Source organism: Chiloscyllium plagiosum, unplaced genomic scaffold, assembly GCF_037043375.1.
Source record: "Chiloscyllium plagiosum isolate Xiang-an unplaced genomic scaffold, Cpla_swu_hap1 HiC_scaffold_27, whole genome shotgun sequence".
Taxonomy (NCBI): Eukaryota; Metazoa; Chordata; class Chondrichthyes; order Orectolobiformes; family Hemiscylliidae; genus Chiloscyllium; species Chiloscyllium plagiosum.
The window spans coordinates 92,561,134-92,587,557 of NW_028270165.1; the positions used below are offsets into that span (position 1 = coordinate 92,561,134).

The following is a 26,424-nucleotide window of genomic DNA, read 5'->3' on the forward strand; positions in this document are numbered from 1 at the left end:
TTACACTGCTGACTTGTGCCTTGTAGAAGATGGACAGGGTTTGGGGAGTCAGGAGGTGAGTTACTCGCCATAGTATTCCTGACCGGTTGCCTGCTCTTGCTGCCATTGTGTCTGTGAGTAGTCTAGTTGAGTTTCTGGTCAATAGTAAACTCCAAGGATGTTGATAGTGGGGTGTTTAGTGTCAGTAACACTGTTGAATATCACGGGGCAGTGGTCAGATTATCTCTTTTGGGGATGAGTCATTGTTTGGCATTGGTATGGCATACATGTTACTTGCCACTCCTGAGCCCATTGGATATTGTTAATATCTTGTTGCATTTCAAACTGAACTGCTTCGTGCTGAATCGTGCTGAACATTGTGCAACTATTGGCGAATATCTCCACCTCTGACCTTATGATGGAGGACGGTCATTGATGAAGATGGTTGAGCCTAAGAATACACTACCCTATGAATTCCTGCAGAGACGTTCTGGAACTGAGATGACTGACCTCCAACAACCAAAGCCATCTCACTATGTACCAGGTATCCCTGAACAATTCAGATACACAACAATATTTCAAAACTAATTGAAGGAATACAGGTGAAACACCCCTCTTCTGGGAGTCTGCAGTGTAAGTTTTTCTGTTCGGGAAACAATCTGATAAGTGTTGACTGTCATCAACCTTTTTGATCTTGGCCACACACAGCGCCCCCTGTCCATTAGCCCCCGCCACTCCAGCGCTCCCTGTCCATTTCTTCCCCGCCACTTCAGCGCCCCCTATCCATTCTCCCTCACCACTCACAGCACCCCCATTCTTTCCTCCCACCACCCACAGCTCCCCCTGTCCATTCCCACCGCCAACCACAGCGCCCCTTGTCCACTCTCTCTCCATCCCCAGGTTCTTGCCCATTCTCCCTCTATACTCCAAACATCCTGTCCATTCTCTCTCACGCAACCCTCTGTACCCCTGTCGTTTCATTCCTCAGCCCCTGTCCAGTCCGTCTCCCCACCTATCTATTCTCTCTCATCCCGCCCTTTGTCCCATGTCCATTCTTCCATCCATTCTCTCTCTCTCGCTCCCCTCACCATCTGCCACCCCACCCATTCTCTCTCCCCTGAAATACACCAGGCTCGGAGTCAGAATTGGGGTTCAATGATAGAGTTTATTGCACAAGGAAATACCGGGGCTCCGGGGAGAGAAAGACACCAACAGCACAGTGTCAGCTGCGAGACTTCTCTCGACCCGGAGCACACGTCAAGAAACTTTGAAACATCTTGTGATACAATCGGTCAGGGATGAGATTATTGTCTTTATAACATGATTTGTTTATAGTAATCATTGTAGAATCATTCATAGTTTCGGTACAGTCTTTGTCAGTTCCAGCACAGCCTTTGTTAATTTCCGCACAGTCGTTGTCAGTTTCAGTGCAGACATTGTCCATTTCAATGTCTGCATGGAAATCCATTGTTGTAGTAATGGGCGCTAATTGCTCTTCCTGAGAAGGAGGATTCCTGCAGCCCTGGCTATTAGCATTTGGTATTGAGTCTGTATCAAGCTGTTAGCACTTCTATAAGAGGTGTTGGCTGGACCCAGACACTTCGGCGGGCAGTGTTCATTACTCATGTGTATTCTCTCCCCCACCCGCCTTAAACTAATCACCTGGGTTGTGAGTCCATTGTGCTAACATTCTGGTGGCCCCAGGCAAGGTCTGTATCTGCTCTGCTGTTTCTCTCCGTATTGTGATCCGGCGGCCATCTTGTGTGTCAAGTTGGCCAACTGATGGCTCAGTGGCCATCTTGTGTATCCGTGAGCCTAGTGTCACCCTGCCCTGTGCCATCTCCCACTTCACCACGCCCACCCTCTCTCCCCCGCCCAATTTCTCTATCAATCCCACTCATTCTCTCTCTCTGTACCCCCTACTCTCTCTCGACCTCCACCCTCTATCCCCCGGTCATTTTCTCTCTCTCTGTCCCCCATCCATTCGGTCTCTTTTCTCCCCAGCCCCCATCACACCCATCCTTTCCTGAGCCTCGAACAATCTTTGACCGCTGTATCAAACCCTTCAAAGGACAGAGAGAGGGAGATAATGGATGGTGATGACTCTACCTGGGAGTCAGGAGGGGTGAGAGATGGCTGATCTTCAAAATTGAGAATACTTAAAATGATATATTCAGAAACATCATTAAAGTCAGAAAGCACGTTCATGTTTTTTGAAAGAGCTGCTGAAATTTTTCTGAAACTTTCACTGAAATAAGCGCAGTCAGGCCACTGCTCAGGAGAGGCTGGAAGGGGTGGATGGGCGAAAGTGAGCACTGCGGATGCTGGGGAGTAGATTCAAGATTAGAGTGGTGCTGGAAAAGCACAGTTGGCCAGGCAGCATTCGAGGCTTTTGCCTGAAACGTCTATGTTCCTGCTCTTTGGATGCTGCCTGACCTGCTGTGCATTTCCAGCACCACTCTGATCTTGAATGTGAGGGGTGAATGGCCTAGTCCTCGTCTTGTGAAGTTGGTTCCAACTATCTAGAAATGGCGTCACAGAGCACAGAAACATACCCTTCGGTCTATGCCGACCAGATATCCTGAATTAACCTCGTGACCCATTTGCCAGTATTTGGCCCCTTATCCCTCTGAATCTGTCCTATTCATATCCCCATCCAGATGCATTTTAAATATTATCATTGTACTAGCCTCCACCACTTCCTCTGGCTGACACGCACCAGCGTCTGTGCAAAAAGGTTGCCCCTCAGAAACCTTTTCCCTATCACCCTAAACCCATACCCTCCAGTTCTGGACTCGCCCCTCAACGTGGGGAAAAGACATACAAAAGTTGAGCAGCCAGACAGAATGCAAAAGTAATACAATGTCGAATCACAGGGAAAAACAAATTGTGCTTCAACCCCTTTTTTCCTATTGGCATTTGGACTCAACATCTGACAGAAACACCAGCATTGAAAAGTGTGGTGCTGATTCTTCAGGAATCTTATGCCCGGAACGTCGATTCTCCAGCTCCTCGGATGCTGCCTGGCCTGCTGTGTTTTTCCAGCACCACACTTTTCAACTCTGGTCTCCAGCATCTGCAGTCCTCACTTTCTCCAAGAGACACCAGCATCCCCAGTGAGCATACTGCGCATGTTTCCCGGTGTCAGTAACGCAGTGCACATGCCCACCGGTGTCAGCAAAACTCTGGGCATGCTCATTGCTATCCACACAAAAAAAGGCGCGCGACCTTCCTTTGATGGCCCAATAGGGAATGGTGGAGGACCAGAACAAAACTGGTCCTCCTGCCAATCAGAGCCACCCTATTGTCTGAATGCGGAAGTTGGACCATGAGTTTCTGAAGCCGCTACTCCTGCTCCTCTCTTTCTGAATCAAGACTGAGCTTCACCCAGACTGCAAACTCCTTCCTCTGTCTGAGATCTGTGAGTACGGCACTTTTTTTTCCCTCGCCTCCTTTGCCATTTCTATTTCTTTCCGGAGTTCAATTGTTGACTTGCAGCAACTAGAGGAAAGGTATTGAACCCAGGGAGGGGACGGACTATGGAAACGTGGTCGAGGTCTGTGTCTCAATTGGCAAAATAGACAGACAGGAGGCTGGAAGGACACAGCAAACCAGGCAGCATCAGGAAGTGGAGAAGTCGATGTTTTGGGTGTAACCCTTCTTCAGGACTGGGGCTTGGGGCTGGGGCTGGGGCTGGGGCTGGGGCTGGGGCTAGGGCTAGGGCTAGGGCTGGGGCTAGGGCTGGGGCTAGGGCTAGGGCTAGGGCTAGGGCTAAAGTGAAGATAGGGAGAGGGTATGGCCTGATTAGTCAATGGGTGGAAGAAATCAGGTTAGAACATAGAACAATACAGCACAGAACAGGCCCTTCGGCCCACGATGTTGTGCCGAACATTTGTCCTAGCTTAAGCACCCATCCATGTACCTATCCAATTGCCGCTTAAAGGTCACCAAAGATTCTGACTCTACCACTCCCACAGGCAGCGCATTCCATGCCCCCACCACTCTCTGGGTAAAGAACCCACCCCTGACATCTCCCCTATACCTTCCACCCTTCACCTTAAATTTATGTCCCCTTGTAACACTCTGTTGTACCCGGGGAAAAAAGTTTCTGACTGTCTACTCTATCTATTCCTCTGATCATCTTATAAACCTCTATCAAGTCACCCCTCATCCCTCGCTGTTCCAATGAGAAAAAGCCTAGCACTCTCAACCTATCCTCGTACGACCTATTCTCCATTCCAGGCAACATCCTGGTAAATCTTCTCTGCACCCTCTCCAAAGCTTCCACATCTTTCCTAAAGTGACGCGACCAGAACTGCACACAGTACTCCAAATGTGGCCGAACCAAAGTCCTGTACAGTTGCAACATCACTTCATAACTCTTGAATTCAATCCCTCTGCTAATGAACGCTAATACACCATAGGCCTTCTTACAAACTCTATCCACCTGAGTGGCAACCTTCAAAGATCTATGTACATAGACCCCAAGATCCCTCTGTTCCTCCACCTCACTAAGAACCCTACCGTTAACCCTGTATTCCGCATTCTTATTTGTCTTTCCAAAATGGACAACCTCACACTTGGCAGGGTTGAACTCCATCTGCCACTCCTCAGCCCAGCTCTGCATCATATCCAAGTCCCTTTGCAGCCGACAAGAGCCCTCCTCACTATCCACAACTCCACCAATCTTCGTATCATCTGCAAATTTACTGACCCACCCTTCGACTCCCTCATCCAAGTCATTAATAAAAATTACAAACAGCAGAGGACCCAGAACTGATCCCTGCGGAACTCCACTTGTAACTGGGCTCCAGGCTGAATATTTACCATCGACCACCACTCTCTGACTTCGACCGGTTAGCCAGTTTTCTATCCAATTGGCCAAATTTCCCTCTATGCCTCCTGACTTTCTGCATAAGCCTACCATGGGGAACCTTATCAAATGCCTTACTAAAATCCATGTATACTACATCCACTGCTCTACTCTCATCCACATGCTTGGTCACTTCCTCAAAGAATTCAATCAGACTTGTAAGGCAAGACCTACCCTTCACAAATCCGTGCTGGCTGTCCCGAATCAAGCAGTGCCTTTCCAGATACTCATAAATTCTATCCGTCAGTACCCTTTCCATTACTTTACCTACCACCGAAGTAAGACTAACTGGCCTGTAATTCCCGGGATTATCCCTATTCCCTTTTTTGAACAGGGGCACAACATTCGCCACTCTCCAGTCCCCTGGTACCACCCCCGTTGACAGTGAAGATGAAAAGATCATTGCCAACGATACTGCAATTTCCTCTCTTGCTTCCCACATAATCCTAGGATATATCCCATCAGGCCCGGGGGACTTGTCTATCCTCAAGTTGTTCAAAATGTCCAACACATCTTCCTTCCTAACAAGTATCTCCTCTAGCTTACCAGTCCGATTCACACTCTCCTCTTCAACAATACGGTTCCTCTCATTCGTAAATACTGAAGAAAAGTTCTCATTCAAGACCTCTCCTATCTCTTCCGACTCAATAGACAGTCTCACACTACTGTCCTTGATTGGACCTACCCTCGTTCTCGTCATTCTCATGTTTCTCACATACGCATAAAATGCCTTTGGGTTATCCTTGATCCTATCCGCCAAAGATTTTTCATGCCCTCTCTTGGCTCTCCTAATCCCTTTCTTCAGGTTCCTTCTGGCTATCCTGTATCCCTCCACTGCTCTGTCTGAACCCTGTTTCCTCAACCTTATGTAAGCCTCCTTCTTCCTCTTTACAAGACATTCAACCTCCCTCGTCAACCAAGGTTCCCTCACACGACCATTTCTTTCCTGCCTGACCAGTACATACTTATCAAGGACACGTCGTATCTGTTCCTTGAAAAAGTTCCACATTTCCACGACATCCTTCCCCGACAGCCTATGCTCCCAACTTATGCTCCTCCGATCCTGTCTTACAGCATCGTAATTACCCTTCCCCCAATTGTAAAACCTACCCTGTTGCACGCACCTATCCCTCTCCATAACCAAGGTGAAAGTCACAGAATTGTGGTCACCATCACCAAAATGTTCACCCACTAACAAGCCCATCACTTGTCCCGGTTCATTACCGAGTACCAAATCCAAAATGGCGTCCCCTCTGGTCAGACAATCTACATACTGTGTTAGAAAAGCTTCCTGGACACACTGCACAAACACCGCCCCATCCAATCTACTTGATCGAAAGAGCTTCCAATCAATATTTGGGAAGTTGAAATCGCCCATGACTACTACCCTGTGGCTTCTGCACCTTTCCAAAATCTGTTTCCCAATCTGTTTCTCCACATCTCTGCTGCTATTGGGGGGCCTATAGTAAACACCCAACAAGGTGACTGCACCTTTCCTATTTCTGACTTCAGCCCATACTACCTCTAAAGGCAGATCCCCCTCGAACTGCCTTTCTGCAGCTGTTATACCATTTCTAATTAGCAACGCCACCCCCCCTCCTTTTTTACCACCCTCCCTAATCCTACTGAAACATCTGTAACCAGGAACCTCCAACAACCATTCCTGTCCCTCTTCTATCCACGTTTCCGTGATGGCCACAACATCGTAGTCCCAGGTACCTATCCACGCCTTAAGTTCACCGACCTTCTTTCTGATACTCCTTGCGTTGAAGTATACGCACTTGAACCCATCTCTGTGTCCGCAAGTATTCCCTGTCAGTGCTACCTTCTTCACAGCCTCCCCACATACTTGGACATCCTGACAAACAGCTAGCCTACTTGCTGGACTACAAGTCCGGATCTCATCCCCCTGCCAAATTAGTTTAAATCCCCCCGAAGATAGCTAGCAAACCTATCCCCCAGAATATTGGTGCCCTTCTGGTTCAGGTGCAACCCGTCCTGCTTGTACAGGTCCCACCTTCCCCAGAATGCAGTCCAATTGTCCAAATACATGAAGCCCTCCCTCCTACACCATCCTTGCAGCCACGTGTTCAACTGCACTCTCTCCCTATTCCTTGCCTCACTGTCACGTGGCACCGGCAACAACCCAGAGATGACGACTCTGTCTGTCCTAGCTTTCAGCTTCCAGCCTAACTCCCTGAGCTCCTGAATGACCTCCCCACCTCTCTTCCTACCTATGTTGTTGGTGCCAACGTGCACCACGACTTCTGGCTGCACACCCTCCCCCTTAAGGATTCTGAAGACACGGTCCGAGACGTCTCGGACCCTGGCACCCGGGAGGCAACAAACCATCCGAGAGTCTCGCCCATGCCCACAGAATCGCCTGTCCGTCCCTCTAACTAGAGAGTCTCCTATAACTAGCGCTCTCTTCCTCTCCCCCTTTCCCTTCTGAGTCTCAGAGCCAGACCTCACGCCACAGACCCGGTCACTGCAGCTTACCCCTGCTAGGATGTCCCTCCCACCAGTATCCAAAGCGGTACACCTATTGTTTAGGGGAATGACTACAGGGGATCCCTGCACTGTCTGCTTCCTCCCCTTCCCACCTCTAACTGTTACCCAGCTACCTCTGTTCTCTGGAGGATGGTGAAAGGGAGAAGTGGAAATGAGGGGCACGGGGCTGAGAAGGGAGTCGGGGGATGGAAAAGGAGGTTATTTGAAATTGGAGAACTTGATGTTGAGTCCTACAGGCTGTAGGCTGCTGTTTTAAAAAATTCTCAAGGTCAAGGACCAGGCTCGCAGGAAAGTAGTCTGACACAGAACAAACAGCCAAGAGGCGAGTCTGCTAGAATATAAGTGTTTTATTCCCCGCAGCGTCGCCACAACCAGGTCTCGTACTTACAACGGGTCTGGTTTATACTCACTCTACGTGTTACCGGAACTGGGAGCCGTCAGTTCTCGTAGAGCGGTTGCCAACAACCCACGCTCGGCGGTTAAACGCAACCCCGGAGCAGACTCTACCGAACTGGAGACTTTTCCAGCTGATATACTCTTTTCCAGATATAAACATTCATGTGAACAGCAGAGCAAGGCTAAAAAACACATTCCATTCTGGTTACATACAGATAAGAAGATTCACACGGGAAGGTGTATAATAAGATTCACACGGGACTAAGCGACACCTTCCATTTTCGGTTAGATTCACACATGTATTGGGACACAATTTTAACCCTTTCACCACATTCCACTGCTTGGCCCAATACATGTGTTGCATTATGATTCACACATGTATTGGGACATAATTTTACACCACAGCTGCCCGGGCGGAAGATGGGGTGTTGTTCCCCCAATTTGCGGTTTGGTTCGTTGTGGCAATAGAGGAAGCCTCGGATGTTCTTGTCAGAAAGGGAGTGGGAAGGGGAATTAAAATGAGTGGTGACTGGGAGGTCTGATCAGCCTCCACGGACCCGGCTGTGATGCTCGCCAAACCGTTCCCCAAGTTTACGCTCGGTCTCCCCGAAGTAGCGAAGACCACAATTTGCAAACACGTGGCAAATGTAGTACCACAATGTGAAGTTATAGCTTTTGCTATGGAAAAAAAAGCAGAAAGACAGTGTATTATTTAAATGGTATTACTTTGGGATGTGGAGAAAGAGAGAACTGCAGATGCTGGAGATCAGAGGCAAAGTGTGGTGCTAGAAAAAGGCAGTAGGTCAGGCAGCATCAGAGGACCATGAGAGTAGACATTTTGGTCCCGGGCACTTCATCAGGAATGATGTGTGGATGGACAAAGGGTCTGATTCTGTGCTGTATGACTCTAATCATCTTCAGAGAGAGCAGAAGTGTGATTGTGAAGGCTGGAGTTTAAGAGGAGCTTTCAAAGATGTTTGCCCTTAATGGGTGCAGAAGAAGTTACAATGAAATCTTGCGTTTGTGAGACAGCAACTGAGTGAGTGAGTAAATCCGAGGTTTTGGTGCAAAGTGGGAATTCATTGCACTGTGGGGATGAAGCTCGACTTAATGAGTCATGTCTACTGGTGAATGAAACCAGTCTCAAGATTAGGAGGAGTAAATTTCGGACAGAGATGAGGAGGAACTGCTTTTCCTGGACAGTAGTGAATCTATAGAATTCTCTGCCCCAGGAAGCAGTCGAGGCAGCTTCATTAAGTATATTCAATACACAGTTGGATGGGCTTTTGCAATGGTAGGGGAATTAAGGGTAGTTGGGACAATGCAAGGAGGGGGATCTCAGATGATGAATAGATCAGCCATGATCTGAATGAATGGCAGAGCAGGTTGGACGGGCCAAATGGCCTTCTCCTGCTTCTATTGCTATGTAACTGTGTAACCCTGCATTTCCCATGGCTAACCCACCTAACCCGCACATCCGTCAGCATTATAGGCAATTTAGCATGGCCAATCCAAACCAAGGCCGGTGAGCAGTGAGGTGATGTGGGAAATGAACATTAGAGAAAGAGACAGGGAGAGTAAATGTACCAGCAATCAAAACTGGATTCTAAAGATCACAAAAACTGAAATGATACTTGGTGAGTCTGAATGTGTGCCGCATTGTAACAAAAGTGAATGAATTGACTGCACACATTGAAGTGAATAATTATGGTCTGAGACTCCTTACAGAGACATGGCTTTAGGATGGCAAGGATTAGATTCTGTATATTGAGGGTGTAGTCTAATGGGAAGCTTGGTAAAGGTAGAGGGTTGGCACTGCTAATCAAAGCACTGAGCACAGGGTAGTCTGATGTCAGCTCGGGTTTCAGGGCCTGGTTTCTCTGCCCTCTGTTGATCTCCCTGTTCCCAAGGAGTATGATGTCGGTCTGTGCTCAGCTCTGCTGGATTTCTGCTGAAGCTTTGTCCCCTTTTTCACCTTCTGGAACAATAAAGCATTCAGTCAATCAAGCCCCAACCCACAATCTCCCAGCCTGTCAGCCATCCAGGCTCAGTGTAGTCACAGCAGGGGATCTCACGAGAAAAATGAAACCAAATTAGAAATGACTAGGTGCTCGTGTTTAATGTTTGTTCATGAGAAAGTAAACCACAAATGGGGCTCTCCCAGGATTCTTATACTATCCTACTTGAGGAATTCTCTCTCCCTTACATCTAACTATGAGAACCCAGCTATGATTTACAACAATATTTACACCAACTGAAGTAAGGCACCTGTTCTCAAATAGACAGAGAGATAAACAGGATGGGAATAGACATTTTCTCTCTCATGTGCACACACACACACACACACATACAAGTGAATGCACATTTGCAGAGCTGAGCTCAAATGTCACTTTTTGTTATAAAACTTTAAGTTCGCTTGATAAGGTGCTTTCCAGGAAGTTCTGGGATTTGCATATTAATGATACCTGCAACCCATTTGAAAAGATGAAAGACTTCACAATCCAGGTTTGTTCAATGTATCATTTCAGTGGCAGGACACTGTCATGTTTTTCTATAAGTTCTGTGTCTTATTATTTTATTCTCCACAATCACCTGATGAAGGAACAGTGTTCCAAAAGCTAGTGCTTCTAAATAAACCTGTTGGACTATAACGTGGTGTTGTGATTTTTATCTTTGTCCAGGTTAGGGGGGAAATTGCTATGCTAAATTACCCATAGTGCCCAGGGATGTGCAGGTTAGGTGTGATAGTCAGGGAGTAGAGCAACAGGTGCAGGGGAATGGGTGTGGGTGGGTTACCCTTCGGAGGGTCGGTGTGGACTCGTCGGGCCGAGTGGCCTGCTTCCACACTGTGGGGATTCTGTGAAGGGAAGGAATTCCTGCAAACTGTGCAGGGCAGTGCGGGCCTAGCCAGCTGGCTGGCCGCGCCCCACCCCTTCCTCTCGCCCCTTTTCCCATTCCCTACCCCACCCCTGACCCATTGAAGGCATCACAACGTGAAGTGGCCCTGTCAGTTTGCATGAAACTCCCTCCCTCTCGGCAATTCTTCGTCCTGGGACGGTGTGGGGGGAATCTGTTCACTTGTGGCAACTGGAGTGAATCCAAGGAGGCAGCAGACTCTGCAAACTCAGGTATGTGTCTCAATTACCCGGGCGAGGAGGGACAGAAGGATGGGGTGGAGCTGTTTTCCCCATCGCGCCTGAGTCTGAGACTTTTATAAAATCATGAGGGGTATAGATAGGGTAAATAGACAAGGTCTTTCCCTTGGGATGGGAAAGTCCCGAACTGGAGGGTCATAGGTTCAGGGTGAGGGCAGTGGGGAGATGTAAAAGAGACCTCAATGGCAACCTTTTCATGAAGAGGGTGGTGCTTTTAAGGAATGAGCTGCCAGAGGAAGTTGTGGGGGCTGCTAGAATTCCAACAGTTAAAAGGCATCTGGATGGGTGTATAAATACAAAGGGTTCAGTGGATCGGGGCCAAGTGATGGTAAATGCGACCAGATTAATTTAGGATATCTGGTCAGCTCGGGCAGGTTGGGCCAAAGGGTCTGTTTCTGCGCTGTGTGACTCTAATTGTCTTCAGTGGAAGCAGAAGTGTGGTTGTGAAGGCTGGACTTTCGGAGCATGTTTTGCCCTGACTGGGAGCAGAAGAGTTTGACTGAAGTGTGTCAGTGTTAATGCCTTGAGGTCTAATTTTGCTCCCACCTTCCCGGGTCGATAATTATTTTGTGTCTGGTCCTTCAAAAAGAGGCTGCATTGCAGGTTCACCCTGAATTGACGCTTTTTATTTGCTTCCCAAAATCAGACCTGCTCACTCTCAGCAGGATCCCAGTGTTGTGAAAGATATTAACTTTCAGGTGGAGGTATCCAAAATTCAGAGGGATGTCAGTCTTGATGGTTTTGCTTTTTCTGTCCCTGTAAGATCCTGAATCAGCACCTTCAGGGGAATTAGTTAGAGCTGAGTGAGAACAGAGGGGGAGAGAGAGTGGGATGGTACTTTCAATTTTGTGGAACAACAAAAGAATATTCCACAGAAAGTAGAATTGCTTGTTCTGAATTTCTCCCCTGCACTGATAGTGATGACTTTTGTAATCTCTTTTTGCAGAGTATTTGAAAATCTGAAGACTGAAGTTTCAAAATCAACAGATGAAGGGCCAATGCCCGAAACCTTGACCCTCCTGCTCCTCGGATGCTGCCTGACCTGTTGTGATTTTCCAATGCCACACATTTTTTGACTGACTCTCCAGCGTCTGCAGTCCTCACTTTGACGTCAATGTCTGACAGACACTCAGTCCATTCGGACCGCAACAATTTTCAACTATGATTCTGTGAGAAGGAGCAAAGTGTTTTGGTTCCTGTTTGAGTACGTTTTCAGCGTCAGTGGGACTGGATGAGAGACCCTACTGTTGCAGTGCACTGAGTATGGAGCATGTAACCGCTATACGGCCTGGAAAGAGGAATTGATGGCAGGGAGGGGCTGTATGCGTGTTTTTGTGTAAACTGAAGCGTTGGCCATGGAGAAACCTGAGGAATCCCACCTTTTGGAGAAACGATGGAAGTGTGATGACTGCGGGAAAAGCTTCTGTTTCCCATCTTCCCTGGACTCTCATCAACGCAGCCACACAGGGGAGAGGCCGTTACCGTGCCCCAAGTGCGGGAAGGCCTTCAGCAATTCATCCAACCTGCGGAGGCATCAGCAGGTCCACACGGGGGAGAGGCCGTTCCCCTGCCCCAAGTGCAGGAAGGCCTTCAGCAATTCCTCCGCCCTGCTGACCCACCAACGGGTTCTCACAGGTGAAAGGCCCTTCAGCTGCCCCGAGTGTGGGAAGGCCTTCAGCAATTCCTCCGCCCTGCTGACCCACCAACGGGTTCACACTGGGGAGAGGCCCTTCAGCTGCCCAGAATGCGGGAAGTGCTTTACCCAGGTCTCCACCCTGCTGACCCACCAGCGTGTCCACACGGGGGAGAGGCCGTTCACCTGCTGTCAGTGCAAGAAGGCTTACACCTGCTCCTCCGCCCTGCGGAGGCACCAGCGAGTTCACCTGTAGGGGAATTGAAACAGTGATGGCCAAGTTGCATCCTTTACCCGGTCTGGCCTACACGTGACTCCAGGTCCACAGCAGTGTGGTTGACTCTACACTGCCCCGCCCCTCCTTGTTCGGCAAATGAGAGGGGAGAAACTTACTTGGAGACAGAGTATGGATTGAAATTGTTGAGTGAGGCAACACTTCCTCTGGGTTACAGCTGTACCAAGGATCGAATTACAAAGGGACGACTGGGTGCTAACCAATAGTAAAGAATGTGATGTGTTGGTGGGGGGATTGGAGTGTATGTACTTTGATTTTGAGCTGTTTAAAAAGCAACTACTTTTTCTCTGCCTTTTTGCAGGGGGACCTGAAGCTGTAACAAAGTTGGGTTGCAATAAAGGTTACCTGAACTTACCGCCGGGCTCAGACTCTCATTGAAAGCTTTGAGCTCCAAGAGGTTTTGTTTTAAAGCTGCTCAGTTCTTTCAGCCTCCTGCACTAAGCTTCCAATGTTGTCTATCAGATAGAGCAGTGAATGAGGAGCCAGTATCATTAGAAATTGTAAGTTTTTCAGGAGTGCAGAGTGCATCATTTCATCAGCATTGTAACGTTTACTGGCAGCATCGGGAGGTGTGGGCTGTGTTCAGTGGAAACGATGTGGAGGAGCCGGTGGTGGACTGGCCTGGCTGAAGTTAAAAATCGCACAACACCAGGTTATAGTCCAACAGGTTTATTTGGAAGCACTAGCTTTCGGAGCGCTGCTCCTTCACCGGGTAGCTGTGGAGCCAGATCAAAAGACACAGAATTGATAGCAAAAGCTCACAGTGTCATGCAACTGATAGGATATACTGAACAAACCTAGATTGCTGTTCAGTCTCCCATCGTTGAGAATGGATTGCAGGTTTTGGTTCATTAATATGTAAATCCCAGAACATCTTTTCAGTTACGTTCTTGAGATGACTTAAGGTTTTATTTTTAAAAAGGCTGACAGCTCAGACAATGCATTAAAGGTGTGAGGTTCGAGTCTGTCATACCCCAATCTTGGATCAGACTGGTTCTATTTCCAAGGAGGAATTCATAAAATATTACATAGATTGACTGCCTGGAAATTGTGTGCTTTTTGAGCAAAATTGAATGTATCTGCAAATATAATTCTGCCAATACAAATTCACCCCAAAGAATTGTGTGCGCGTGCATGTGAGTTTGTGTGTGAGAGTGTGTACATGCTTGGTAAAGTGAGCGTGATGGAATATAAGCCTGAGAGAGTATTGGGGGGGGGAAACGTGTGTTTGTGTGTCTGAGGGGGAGCATGTGTGAGAGAGGTATTAATACAAGCAAGGGGTTGCATTTTGCTAAAACAAGGAAGGGCAGGACTTGTACAGATAATGGTAGGGCCCTGGGTCATGTTATAGAACAGACAGACATGGGGCGGGGGGGAGTGGTGTTCAGGTACATAGTTCTTTGGAAGTTGCATCACAGGTAGACAGGGTGGTTAAGAAGGCAATTAGCAGCATAGCATTCATTGTTCACACCATGAAGTAGAGGGGTTGGGACATCATGTTGAGGTTGTACAGGATGTTGGTGAGGCCACTTTCAGAGTACTGAGTACAGTTCTGATGGCCCAGTATTCTTCCAATTACAATCAGAGAGGGTTTGGTAAAGACTTACTAGAATATTGTAAGGACTGGAAGGGTTTGAGTTATAAGGAGAGGCTGGGACTTTATTCACTGGAGCACAGGAGGTTGGGGGGTGTGACCTCATTGAGATTGATAAAATCATGAGGAGTGGAGGTAAGCTGAATAGCAAAGGGCTCTTCCTTAGTGCAGGGGAACTCAAAACCTGGGGGGGGGGGCATTTTTTTAAAATGTAAGGAGAGAGATTTAAAAGGAACCGGAGGGGCAACATTTTGAAAGAGCGTGGTTTGCACTTGTAATGAACTTACTGAGGATGTGGTAGATGCAGGTACAGTGACAACATTGAAACAGCATTCGGATGGGTACATGAATAGAAAGGTTGAGAGGGAAAAGGGGCCAAATGTAGGCAAGTGGGACTGGTTGAGTTTGGGAATCCTGGTCGGCATGGACGAATTGGACCGAAGGGTCTGTTTCTGTGCTGTATACCACTATTGAAACCAGTAGAATTCTGAAAGGGCCTTGACATGATAGATGCAGATAAAATGCTCCTTTGTGGGGAGGGTCATAGAATTCTGACAATGAGGAAGCAGGCCATTCAGCCCATCTATTTCACTCTGGCCCTCTGAACAGTATCCCACCCGTACCCAACCCCTTACTCCGTATTTCCCATGGCCAATCCAGCCAAACCTGTACATCCCTGGTCACTATGGGTAACTTAGCACGGCCAACCCGAATCTACAAATTACCTTCTCAAGAATGTAATTTAAATGCCGAGCTTTTCTAAGTAAAATGTCAGTCTGACTCAACATTGGGACACAGACAGAATTCACACCTACTGTCTCTACTTATAAATAGGGCAACGTCTCTTCGAAATGTAGATTCATTTAGATATAACTGCGTCACTTTACATATGAAGATATCCCTTTGAATGTGCCCACATCCCTTTGAAATGTAATCTTGTCCATTTAAATCTCTTTATTTGCAGAAATACCCGTTAAAATGTCCACGTTCCTTTAAAATGCAGATTGCCCCCTTTCGATATGACGCCGTTCCGTTAGATGTGGGAATATCTGTTTAAATTGAGCCGTGAGCTTTCCCAATGTAGACAGGGCTCCTGGAAACGTGGCAGTGTCCCCCCTGCAGCTGCAGAACGAGACAGGAGAGTTTGTTTTTGTGAATGAGCAGTTGTAGCGCGAGGTGGCTGTTGCTTGGTGACGGTGCGGCGGCCCGGCCCCGCCCATCCCCGACCCGGCCCCGCCCATTCCACGGCCCCGCCCCGCCTGGCCCCGCCCCGCTCATCGCCGGCCCCGCCCATCCCCCGTGCGGACGTCACGCGGGGCCGAAGGCGGTTGGGAGGAGAAGTCGCTCGAGCGAGGAAGCGGCGGGAGGGCGGCCGTTAGGAAAATGGCGCCGCGCGGCCCGGGGCAGACACCCGTCACTGGCCGCCGCCGCCTTCCTGGCGCAGCTGCTGTGTCACGGCCACACCGGCCGGCTGTACAGCAGCCAGGAGCCGGTGAGCATTCTGGAGGCGGATGGGGTTAAGGGCCTGCTTGGGAACTCGTCGGCCGCCGGGGTGGTGGAGTTCTACTGGTCGTGGGGCGGCCCCTGTGTCAACTATGGGGCCACCTGGAAGGTACTGGGCCCGGGACGTGAAAGGTGAGGCAGGTTGTGGGGGGGACGGAGGGGAAGGAATGTGGGGCCTGTCCTGTCATAGTGACATTTTACACTCACTTTCCATCGGCTTTTACTGGCGCTTGTGCTGTTTACCCCTCACTGTGTGTTTAATCCTTGTGCTGTTTCCCCCTCACTGTGTGTTTAATCCTTGTGCTGTTTGCCCCCTCACTGTGTGTTTAATCCTTGTGCTGTTTGCCCCCTCACTGTGTGTTTAATCCTTGTGCTGTTTGCCCCTCACTGTTTGTTTAATCCTTGTGCTGTTTGCCCCCTCACTGTGTGTTTAATCCTTTTGCTGTTTACCCCTCACTGTGTGTTTAATCCTTGTGCTGTTTGCCCCTCACTGTGTGTTTAATCCTTGTGCTGTTTTCCCCTCACTGTGTGTTTAATCCTTGTGCTGTTTGCCCCTCACTGTGTTTAATCCTTGTGCTGTTTGCCCCTCACTGTGTGTTTAATCCTTGTGCTGTTTGCCCCTCACTGTGTGTTTAATCCTTGTGCTGTTTGCCCCTCACTGTGTGTTTAATCCTTGTGCTGTTTGCCCCTCACTGTGTGTTTAATCCTTGTGCTGTTTGCCCCTCACTGTGTGTTTAATCCTTGTGCTGTTTGCCCCCTCACTGTGTGTTTAATCCTTGTGCTGTTTACCCCCTCACTGTGTGTTTAATCCTTGTGCTGTTTACCCCTCACTGTGTTTAATCCTTGTGCCGTTTGCCCCTCACTGTGTGTTTAATCCTTGTGCCGTTTGCCCCTCACTGTGTGTTTAATCCTTGTGCTGTTTACCCATTGCTGTTACTTGTGCAATTGCTGAGGGTAGTGTGTAAATACTAGTGAAGGAGATTATGCACCAGCATGTATATGTTCCTCAGTCATTGAAGGGGCAGGACCTGTTGAGAATAGTTAGTAAAGCATGTGGTACACTAAGCCTTGTTAACATGGATATAGTTTGTTATTTGGAAAATTCGACTTTTTATTATTTAGAGTCATAGAGATGTACAGCACGGAAATAGACCTATTCGGTCCAACCTGTCCATGCCAACATGCTATCCTAAATTAATCTAGACCCCTTTGCCAGCACTTGACTCATATCCCTCTAAACCCTTCCTATTCAGATACCCAGCCAGATACCTTTCAAATGCTGTAATTATACTGGCTTCCACTACTTCCTCTGGCAGCTCATTCCATACATGCACCACCCTCTGCATGGAAACGTTGGCCCTCAGTTACTTTTGTGGTCTCACGCTAAACCTATGCCCTCTAGTTGTGAATCTCAGCCCAACACTGAGGAAAAGACTTAAACATTGAGCAGCCAGACAAATGCAAAAGCAATCAAATATTGAGCCACATGGAAAAAAATTATGGCTGTACCCTTTTTGTTCTCCCAAAGGAATTTGGACACTTAAAATCTGTCAATGACACCAGCATTGCTACAGTGCATATTGTGTACACTCCTCAGTGTCAACAAACAGGGCACACGTTTGCTGGTGTCACCAAGACATTGGGCATGTTCCTCGCTGTCGGCAGAAAAGGGACGAGACCTACGTTTGATGGACAAATAAGGAGGACCGGAGGGAGAATTGTCCTCCTGCCATTCGGAGCTCCCCTATTGGTGAATGTGGAAGTTGGACAATGAGGCTCTGAAGCTCCTGCTCCTCCTCTCTCTGAATGAAGATTGAGGTTCTCCTCAGACTGCAACTTCTTTCCTCTGTCCAACATCTGAGAGTACGGCACTCTCTTTTCTCACCCCCATTTCCATTTACGTTTCATTCTGAGGTTCAGTTGTTGACTTGGAGCAACTGAAAGAAATGGGAGTGAATCCAGGTGAGGGGACAGAGTCTGGAAAAGTTAGTCCAAGCCTTTGTTCTCAATTAGCAAAATAGACAGGCAGGAGACTGAAAGAACGCAGCAAGCTTGGCAGTATCAGAAGGTGGAGAAGTCGAGGGATCTGGTGTACCCTTGTTCAGGTCTGGGGGTGGGTAGAGGGAGAGCTGTGGAACAAGGGTGTGCTGGGGTCAGGGTATTGAAGTGGGGAAAGGTGGAAACAGGTAGAGGGTACAATAGACAATAGGTGCGGGAGTAGGCTATTCTGCCCTTCGAGCCAGCACCACCATTTATTGTGATCATGGCTGATCATCCTCAATCAGCATCCTGTTCCTGTCTTATCTCCATAACCTGGTACGACCTGGTTGGTGAATGGGAGGAAGGAACCTAGTTGGCAGGGAAGAGTGGAAGGGGCTGGGAAGTGTGTTGGGGGGTGGGATGGGAGATTATGTGAAATTGGAGAACTCAATGTGTCTTCTGGGCTGTTGACTGCTCAGACAGAAGATGAGGTTTTGTTCCTCCAGTTTGTGGCTTGGTTTGTTGTGGTAATGGAGGAAGCCAAAAATAGTCATGTCAGAAGGGGAGTGGGAAGGGGCATTAAAATGGGTGGAGACTGGGAAGTCAGCTCAGCCTCTGCGGACCCGGCTGTGATGCTCAGCAAACCGTTCCCCAAGTTTACGCTCGGTTTCCCCAATGTAGAGAAGACCACAATTGGCAAAGCACAGCAGGTCAAGCAGCATCCGAGCAGTAGGACAGTCGAAGTTTTGGGCACGAGCCCTTCATCAGGAATGATGCGTGGATGTTCAGAGGGGCATCAGTGTCCTTCTGTGCCAGTTGTCAGACAGGTGCAGCAGGCAATGAGCAAGGCAAGTGGTGTATTAGCAAGAGGAATTAAGTTCAGAAGTGGGGATGTCTTCCTGCAGTTAGGGGGTCATTGAATATATTCAAGGCTGAGTTCATCTGATTTTTATGTGAATGTTTATGGGGAATGCAAGAAAATGGTTTTAAGACTAGTACAGGGCCGAGTTACAGAGCCATGCAGCACAGAAACAGCCCCTTCAGTCCAAGTAGTGAAAATGGAGGGACTGATTGTGGGATGGAGATTTTCAGCTTCCAAGGAATGAGATAGGAAAGAGTTCACTATAAATTAGAATTTATGGGATCGGTTGATGAGCCGAGGAGTGTCAGTTGGAGTTTAATTTAGAGAAATCAGAGGTTTGCATTTTGGTCAAGCAATCCAGGCAGGACTGTCACAGTTAAGGGGAGTGTTGCAGAATAAAGAGACCTTGGAGTGCTGGAGTCTCAGGTGGACAGAGTAGTGAAGGCAGCGTTTGGTTTGCTTTCCTTCATTGCTCATAGCATTGAGTATAGGAGTTGTGAGATCATGTTATACACACTTCTCACTCGAACGTGTGATCTAACTGCTGAACTGTTTCTGTTCTTTGGTATGTTAATCCCAGAACCTGTTTTCAGTAACTTTCTCAAGAACGTAATTTAAATGCAGAGCTTTTATATCAAAAATGTCAGGCTGACTCGACATTGGGGCCCAGACAGAATTCACACCTTTTGGTGGGTAGGCTGGGACTTTTTTCACTGGAGCACAGGAGGTTGAAAGGTGAAGGTGTCGGGTGCCTCATTAGCAAGTTTGCAGATGGGCATTCAGATTGATGGAATATCAGATAGTGAAGGGGACTGTCAGACGATACAGCAGAATATAGATCGGAGAGTTGGGAGGAGAAATGGCAGATGGAGTTCAATCCAGACAAATGCGAGGTGATGCATTTTGGAAGATGCAATTCAAGAGCGAGCTATACAGTAAATGGAAAGGTCCTGGGGGAAATTGATGTACAGAGAGATCTGGGTGTTCGGGTCTATAGTTCTCTGAAGGTGGCAATGACTGTCAGTAGAGTGGTCAAGGCAGTTTACAACACGCGTTCCATCATCGGACGGATTGAGTAAAAGAGCTGGCAGTTCATGTTAAAGTTATATAAGATTTTGGTTTGGTGCATTTGGAATACTGTGTACAATTCCGGATCGCCAGATTTCCAAAAGGATGTGGATATGTTTGGAGAGAGTGCAGAGGAGGTTCACCAGGATGTTGCCTTTTATGGAAAGCGCAAGCTATGAGGAGAGGTTGAGTAGATTAAGACTATTTTCATTGGAGGGTGGGTGTCCTGATTGAGGCTGAAAAACCATGAGGGGTGTAAACAGGGGTGGATAGTAAGAATTATTTTCCCAGAGGGGAAGACTTAATTACTCAGGGTCACGAGTTCAAAGTGAGAGGGGAAAGGTTTGAGGGAGATGTACATAGAAAGTTCTTTACACTGAGGGTGGTGGGCGCCTCGAATGCATCGCCAGCGGAGGTAGTAGGGTTGGGATCGATAGCGTCATTTAAGATGTATCTAGACAGAGACATGAATGGGCAAGGAGCAGAGGGATACAGATCCTTTGAAAATAGGCGGCAGGTTTAGATAGAGTATCTCGATCAGCATAGCCTTGGAGGGCTGAAGGGTCTGTTCCTGTGCTGTATGACTCTAACTATTCTGTACTGGTCTTAAAACCATTTTACTTGCCTTCCCCCATAAACATCCACTTCATGGTTGTTCTAAAATCAGATGAACTCAGCCTTGAATATATTCAATGACCCCTTAACTGCAGGAAGACATCCCGACTTCTGAAATCAATTCCTCTCGGTAATATACCTGTTGCCTTGCTGATTGCTTGCTGCATCCGTCTGACAACTGGCAGTGACTGGTGTGGGAGGACGCTGAGGCCACGTTTTACATCCACACATCATTCCTGAGGAAGGGCTCGTGCCTGAAACGTCAATTCTCCTGCTCCTCGGATGCTGTCTGACCTCCTGTGCTTTTCCAGTGCCACACTTTTCGACTCTCATCTCCAGCATCTGCAGTCCTCACTTTCTCCACATCCCAATATGTCACCATTTAAACAACGTACCTCCTTACAGCAGTTATTTTTTCATAACTGAGGCTATCACTTCACACTGTGGGACTGCATTTGCCGTGCGTTTGCCAATTGAGACACTAACCTGGACCAACGTTTCCCGACTCTGTCCCTTCCCTGGATTCACTCACTTTCTTTTCAGTTGCTGCAAGTCAACAATTTAACCCCAGAATGAAAAAATGAAATGGTAAAGACAGTGCCGTACCCACAGATGGTGGAGAGAGGAAGGAAGTTGCAGTCTGAGGTGAAGCTCGATCTTCATTTGGAGAGGACAACAGCTTCAGAACCTGATGGTCCATCTTCCGCATTCAGACAGTTGGGGAGCTCTGATTGGCAGGAGGCCCAGGCTCCTTGTCTGGCTTCTCATTGGTCCATTTGAAGAAGGGTTAGCACTGTTTCTGCAGACAGAGCATGCGCGGCTTTTGCTGAAACAGCATAGAGTTAGAAGTGTACAGCATGGAAACAGACCCTTCGGTCCATGCCGACCAGATATCCCAACCCAATCTAGTCCCGCTCCTCAACACCTGGCCCACATCCTTCCAAACCTGTCCTATTTATATACCCATTCAAATGCCTCTTAATTGTTACATTTGTACCAGCCTCCACCAGTCCCTCTGGCAGCTCATTGCATACACGTACTACGCTCTGTGTGAAAAAATTGCCCCGTAGGTCTCTTTTACATTTTTCCCCTCTCACCTGAAATCTATGCCCTCTAGTTCTGGACTCCCCAACCCAAGGGAAAAATCTTTGTCTATTTATCTTGTCCATGCCCCTCATACCTTTTTAAACCTTTATAAGGTCACCCCTCAGCCTCTGACACTCCAGGGAAAACAGCCCCAGCCTGTTCAGCCTCTCCCTCTAACTGTACCTCTTATGCTCGCATCCAAATCATTTATATAAGTGACAAAAAGTAGAGGACCGAGCAGCAATCCTTGTGGCACTCTACTGGTCGCAGGCCTCCAGTCTGAAAAACAACCCTCCACCACCACCCTCTGCCTTCTACCTTTGAGCCAGTTCTGTATCCAAATGGCTAGTTCTCTCTGTATTCCTTGAGATCTCACCTTACTAATCAGTTTCCCATGTGGAACCTTGTCAAACGCCTTATTGAAGTCCATATAGATCACATTACTGCTCTGCCTTCCTCAATCCTCTTTGTTACTTCCTCAAAAAACTCAATCAAGTTTGTGAGACATGATTTCCCACACAAAACCATGTTGACTATCCCTAATCAGTCCTTGTCTTTTCAAATACATGTACATCCTCTCCCTCAGGATTCCCTCCAACAATGTGCCCACTATTGACGTTGGCCTCACTGGTCTATAGTTCCCTGGCTTGTCCTTACCACCCTTCTTAAACAGTGGCACCATGTTAGCCAACCTCTAGTCTTCTGGCATCTCACCTGACATGCACAGTATGCTGTATGGAGATGCTGTTCCTGATGGATTTAAAGTGTCCAACTGCCACAATTTCTACCCCCCACCAGTCACTTGACATCACCGTGCAGGCTCCTCGCTATTTTTGATGTTCATGTTACCTAGATCCCTCATGATTATATCAATCTCAATGAGGTCACCCCTCAACCTCCTGTGCTCCAGTGAAGAGATTCACAGCCTCTCCTTATAACTCAAACCCTCCAGTCTTGGTAATATCCTGGTGAATCTTTACTGAACCCTCTGTAATAGTATTCTTCCTATTACAGGGCCACCAGAAGCGTTCTCAGTACTCTACAAGTGGCTTCACCAACATCCTGTACAACTTCTAAATGATGTCCCAACTCCTTTATTCAATGGTGTGAACAAATAAGGTAAGTGTGCTGAATGCCTTCTGAAGCACCCTTCCAACCAGTGATGCAACTTTCAATGAAGTATGTACCTGAACCCCCCCCCCCATATCCCTCTGTACAAGTCCTGCCCTTACTTTAGGAAAATGCAATCCCTCACTTTTATCTATACCTCTCTCATAACACGCTCTCTCTCAGATGTATACACACCCTCTTACAGGCTTCTCCTCCATCACTCTCCCTTTACAAAGCATGTGCACACACAACGATGGGGTGCATTTGCAGAATTATATTTACAGATATATTCAACTTTGCACAAAAAGCGCACAACATGCAGGTAGTCAATCCATGTAATATTTTATAAATTCCTAGTTTGGAAATAGTACCAGTCTGATTTAAGATTGGGATACTGACACACCTTTCATGCATTGTCTGGGCTGAGATGTCACCAGTTTAAAAAAACCCTTGTGATCTTGAGAATATGACTGAATAGTAGTACTGCGATGTACACATTAATGAAATAAAACCTGCAACCCATTCTAAAAGATGAAAGACTTAACAGCAATCTACATTTGTCAATATATCATATCAGTTGCATGACACTGTGACCTTTTGCTCGTAACTCTGTGTCTTATGATCCTGCTCCACAGCGACCCGATGAAGGAGCAGCGCTCCGAAAGCTAGTGCTTCCAAATAAACCTGTTGGACTATAACCCGGTGTTGTGATTTTTAAACCATGTCCCACCTCGTCCAACAGCAGCACCTCCACCTCCTTTCTAATGAACACAGCCCACACTTCCCAGTGCTGCCAGTAAACTGCCGCTGAAACAATGCAGTGCCTGCACTCCCGAAAAATGTAAACTTCTAACGGAACCAGCTGCTCAGTCACTGCTCTATCTGATATACAACATTGGAAACTTAATGCAGGGGGCTGCAAGAAATGAGCAGCTTTAAAACAAAAACCGCTTGGAGCTCTAAGCTTTCAATGAGAGTCTGAGTCTGGCAGAATGTTCAGGTAACCTTTATTGTGTCCCAACATTGTTACAGCTTCAGTTGCCCCCAGCAAAAAGGCAGAGAAAGAGTAGATGTTTGTTAGACAGCTCAACAACAGGGGGAGGAGCAAGGGGCGGAGCAAGGCCTTCAGCAGGCCCCCGCACTACGCCTGCATTGCCTTGCACACTTTACAAAAATCCCTTCCCCTTCAGAGACTCCAAACAATGTGGGAGCAGGCCACTCGGCCCAAAGACTACACACTGATCCTCCAGAGGGTAACCCACCGACGCAATTCCCCTACCCCTATTGCTCAACATTTACCCGTGACTAATGCACCTAACCTGCACATCCCTGTGCATGATATCCCAACCCAATCTCGTCCCGCCTGCCAGCATGGGGCCCATATCCCTCCAGTTGCTTTTTAAGTGTTGTAATTGTACCAGCCTCCACCACTTCCTCTGGCAGCTTATTCCATACACTACCACCCTCTAAATGAAAAGGTTGCCTCTTAAGTCTCTTTCATATCTTTCTCCTCTCAGTGTAAACCTATGCCCTCTATTTCTGGACTCTCCCACCTCAGGGAAAAGACTTTGTCTATCTATCCTATCCATGTCCCTCATGATTTCATAACCTTCTATAAGGTCACCCCTCAGCCTCTGACGTTCCAGGGAAAACAGCCCCAGTCTGTTCTGTCTCTCCCTATAGCTCAAATCTTCCAGTCTTGGCAACATCCTTGTAAATCTTTTCTGAACCCTTAAGTTTCACAAATTCCTTTCTGATAGGAAGGAAACCAGAATTGCACGCAATATCCCAACTGTACAGCAGTAATATGACCTCCCAACTCCTGTACACAATATTCTGACCAAATAAAGGAAAGCATACAAAACACCATCTTCACTATCCTATCAACCTGCGACTCCACTTTCAAGGAGCTATGAACTTGCATCCAAGGTCTCTTTGTTCAGCAACACCCCCGAGGACCTTACCATTAAGTGTATAAGTCCTGCTAAGATTTGCTTTCCCAAAATGCAGCACCTCACATTTATCTAAATTAAACTCCATTTGCCACTTCTCAGCCCATTGGCCCATCTGATCAAGATCCCATTGTAATCTGAGGTAACCTCCTTCGCTGTCCACTACACCTCCAATTTTGGTGTCATCAGCAAACTTACTTACTATACCACTTATGCTCACATCCAAAAAGAAGTGGGCCCATTATCTATTTTCCAAGTGGAATTGACAATATATTACATGTATTGACTGCCTGCAGATTGTGCAGTCTTTCAGCAGAGTAGAATGTTTAGGGTGCAGGTTTGCTCGCTGAGCTGTAGGTTTGATATCTAGACGTTTCATTACCTGGCTTGGTAACATCATCAGTGGTGACCTCCAAGTGAAGCGAAGCTGTTGTCTCCTACTTTGTATTTATATGTTTGTTCTGGATGGGGTTCCTAGGATTTGTGGTGATATCAAAGTTATGAAGAGAGATACATATTTTGTTTAACCAAATACAATGGCAGAGCAGAGAATTTCAGTAAAGGGCAATAAATATTTACTTTTTACCCCTTATTCAACTCATTTAAGAATTTCAAATTGAATCTGAGCGAACTTGAGAGCAAATGGCAACATTCGTTTGTTAATAGACTCACCATAAATTATGGAAGATCACTTTTATCTAAGTCACAATGTTTAATCCCAAACGGAGCAATTAAGTGCAAAAGTTACTTTCAACCATTTAATAAAACACTGCAAATTTTATTTCGTATGAAAATACATTCATTTTATAATTTGGATAAGATCTTTACAAAGGAAATATATTAAACAAAATAGCTTTCCTGAATATCAATATTGACAACAGTTATGCAGCTATTATTTGCCAATTGACCAACTAATTGAAATAATTTCAGAATAAATGAGCTTCATTATTATACATTGAGATATTGCATATCTTGGCTCTCACCCAAGTATTCTCCGAAGAAAAAAATGCATCTGGATAGGGACATGAATAGGAAGAATTCAGAGGGATATGGGCCAAATGCTGGCAAATGGGTCACTAGATTAATTTAGGATATCTGGTTGGCCTGGACTGAAGGGTTTGTTTCTGTGTGCTCATTACAGACTCCCCTCTTCTGGGATCCCCATACCAGCTGTTATTTTCATGAAATAATCTGACAATTGTTGACTTCCATCAACCTATTCCATCCGGAGAAAATTCCTCTCTCTGCAAAGTGTGGTTCAAGTTGGCAAATTCAATCCTCCTCCGGTCCTCAGGAAGACAATCTATAATGTGCAACGTTCTCAATACCTGTTTAACCTGTTTCAGTGGGGAAACTATTTTCAGTCCAACAGTTACACAGAATTCCTCAGAAATGCTTTTGGCAAATGCACTGCTCCCACGAGAGCTCGTGGGCCCACAGTTCAAATGCTTTTAACAGCTTTTTTTCTCATTTCCCCGCCTTCCCAGGATGCAGAATTTCTCCCACCAGAAATTGTTTGCCCTGAAAAAAATCCAGCAGGAACATGATTATGGAGCTATCAGTAAAAAGGCTTCATATGGGTCAACCAAGGTTAGAAATGGAAGAACATGTCTGTTCAAAGTTACTGTTCGTTTGCACTTTCAAAATTCCTTGAATTTAAGGTGTTTCATTGTAGCATTTAATTATGATCCATTAAAAGCAACATCCAGTCTCATCTGAGTGAGGAACCGACTCAACAAGCGAAATAACTTTTCTGTCTGCTCTTGAGATGTGACATCCTCACCCTCTCTCTGTTGATGCAACAGGATTACC

The 26,424-nt window shown here is 47.0% G+C and overlaps 1 protein-coding gene across 6 annotated transcripts in view; it reads left to right on the forward strand.

The window, feature by feature from the left end:
- The window catches only part of LOC148145030 (uncharacterized), a 141,640-nt gene that overhangs the window by 66,599 nt on the left and 48,617 nt on the right, over positions 1 to 26,424 (forward strand). For 4 of the 6 annotated variants that reach the window (XR_015751688.1, XR_015751687.1, XR_015751685.1 and 1 more), the window contains exons 1-2: positions 15,761 to 16,071; positions 22,565 to 22,669. The exons of 1 other annotated variant lie outside the window; for it this stretch is intronic. The gene's annotated coding sequence lies outside the window, so the exon portion shown is untranslated. Of the gene's footprint in view, positions 1 to 15,760; positions 16,072 to 22,564; positions 22,670 to 26,424 lie in introns of those variants that run through there. One more of the 6 variants, XM_087975527.1, reaches the window with a different exon arrangement.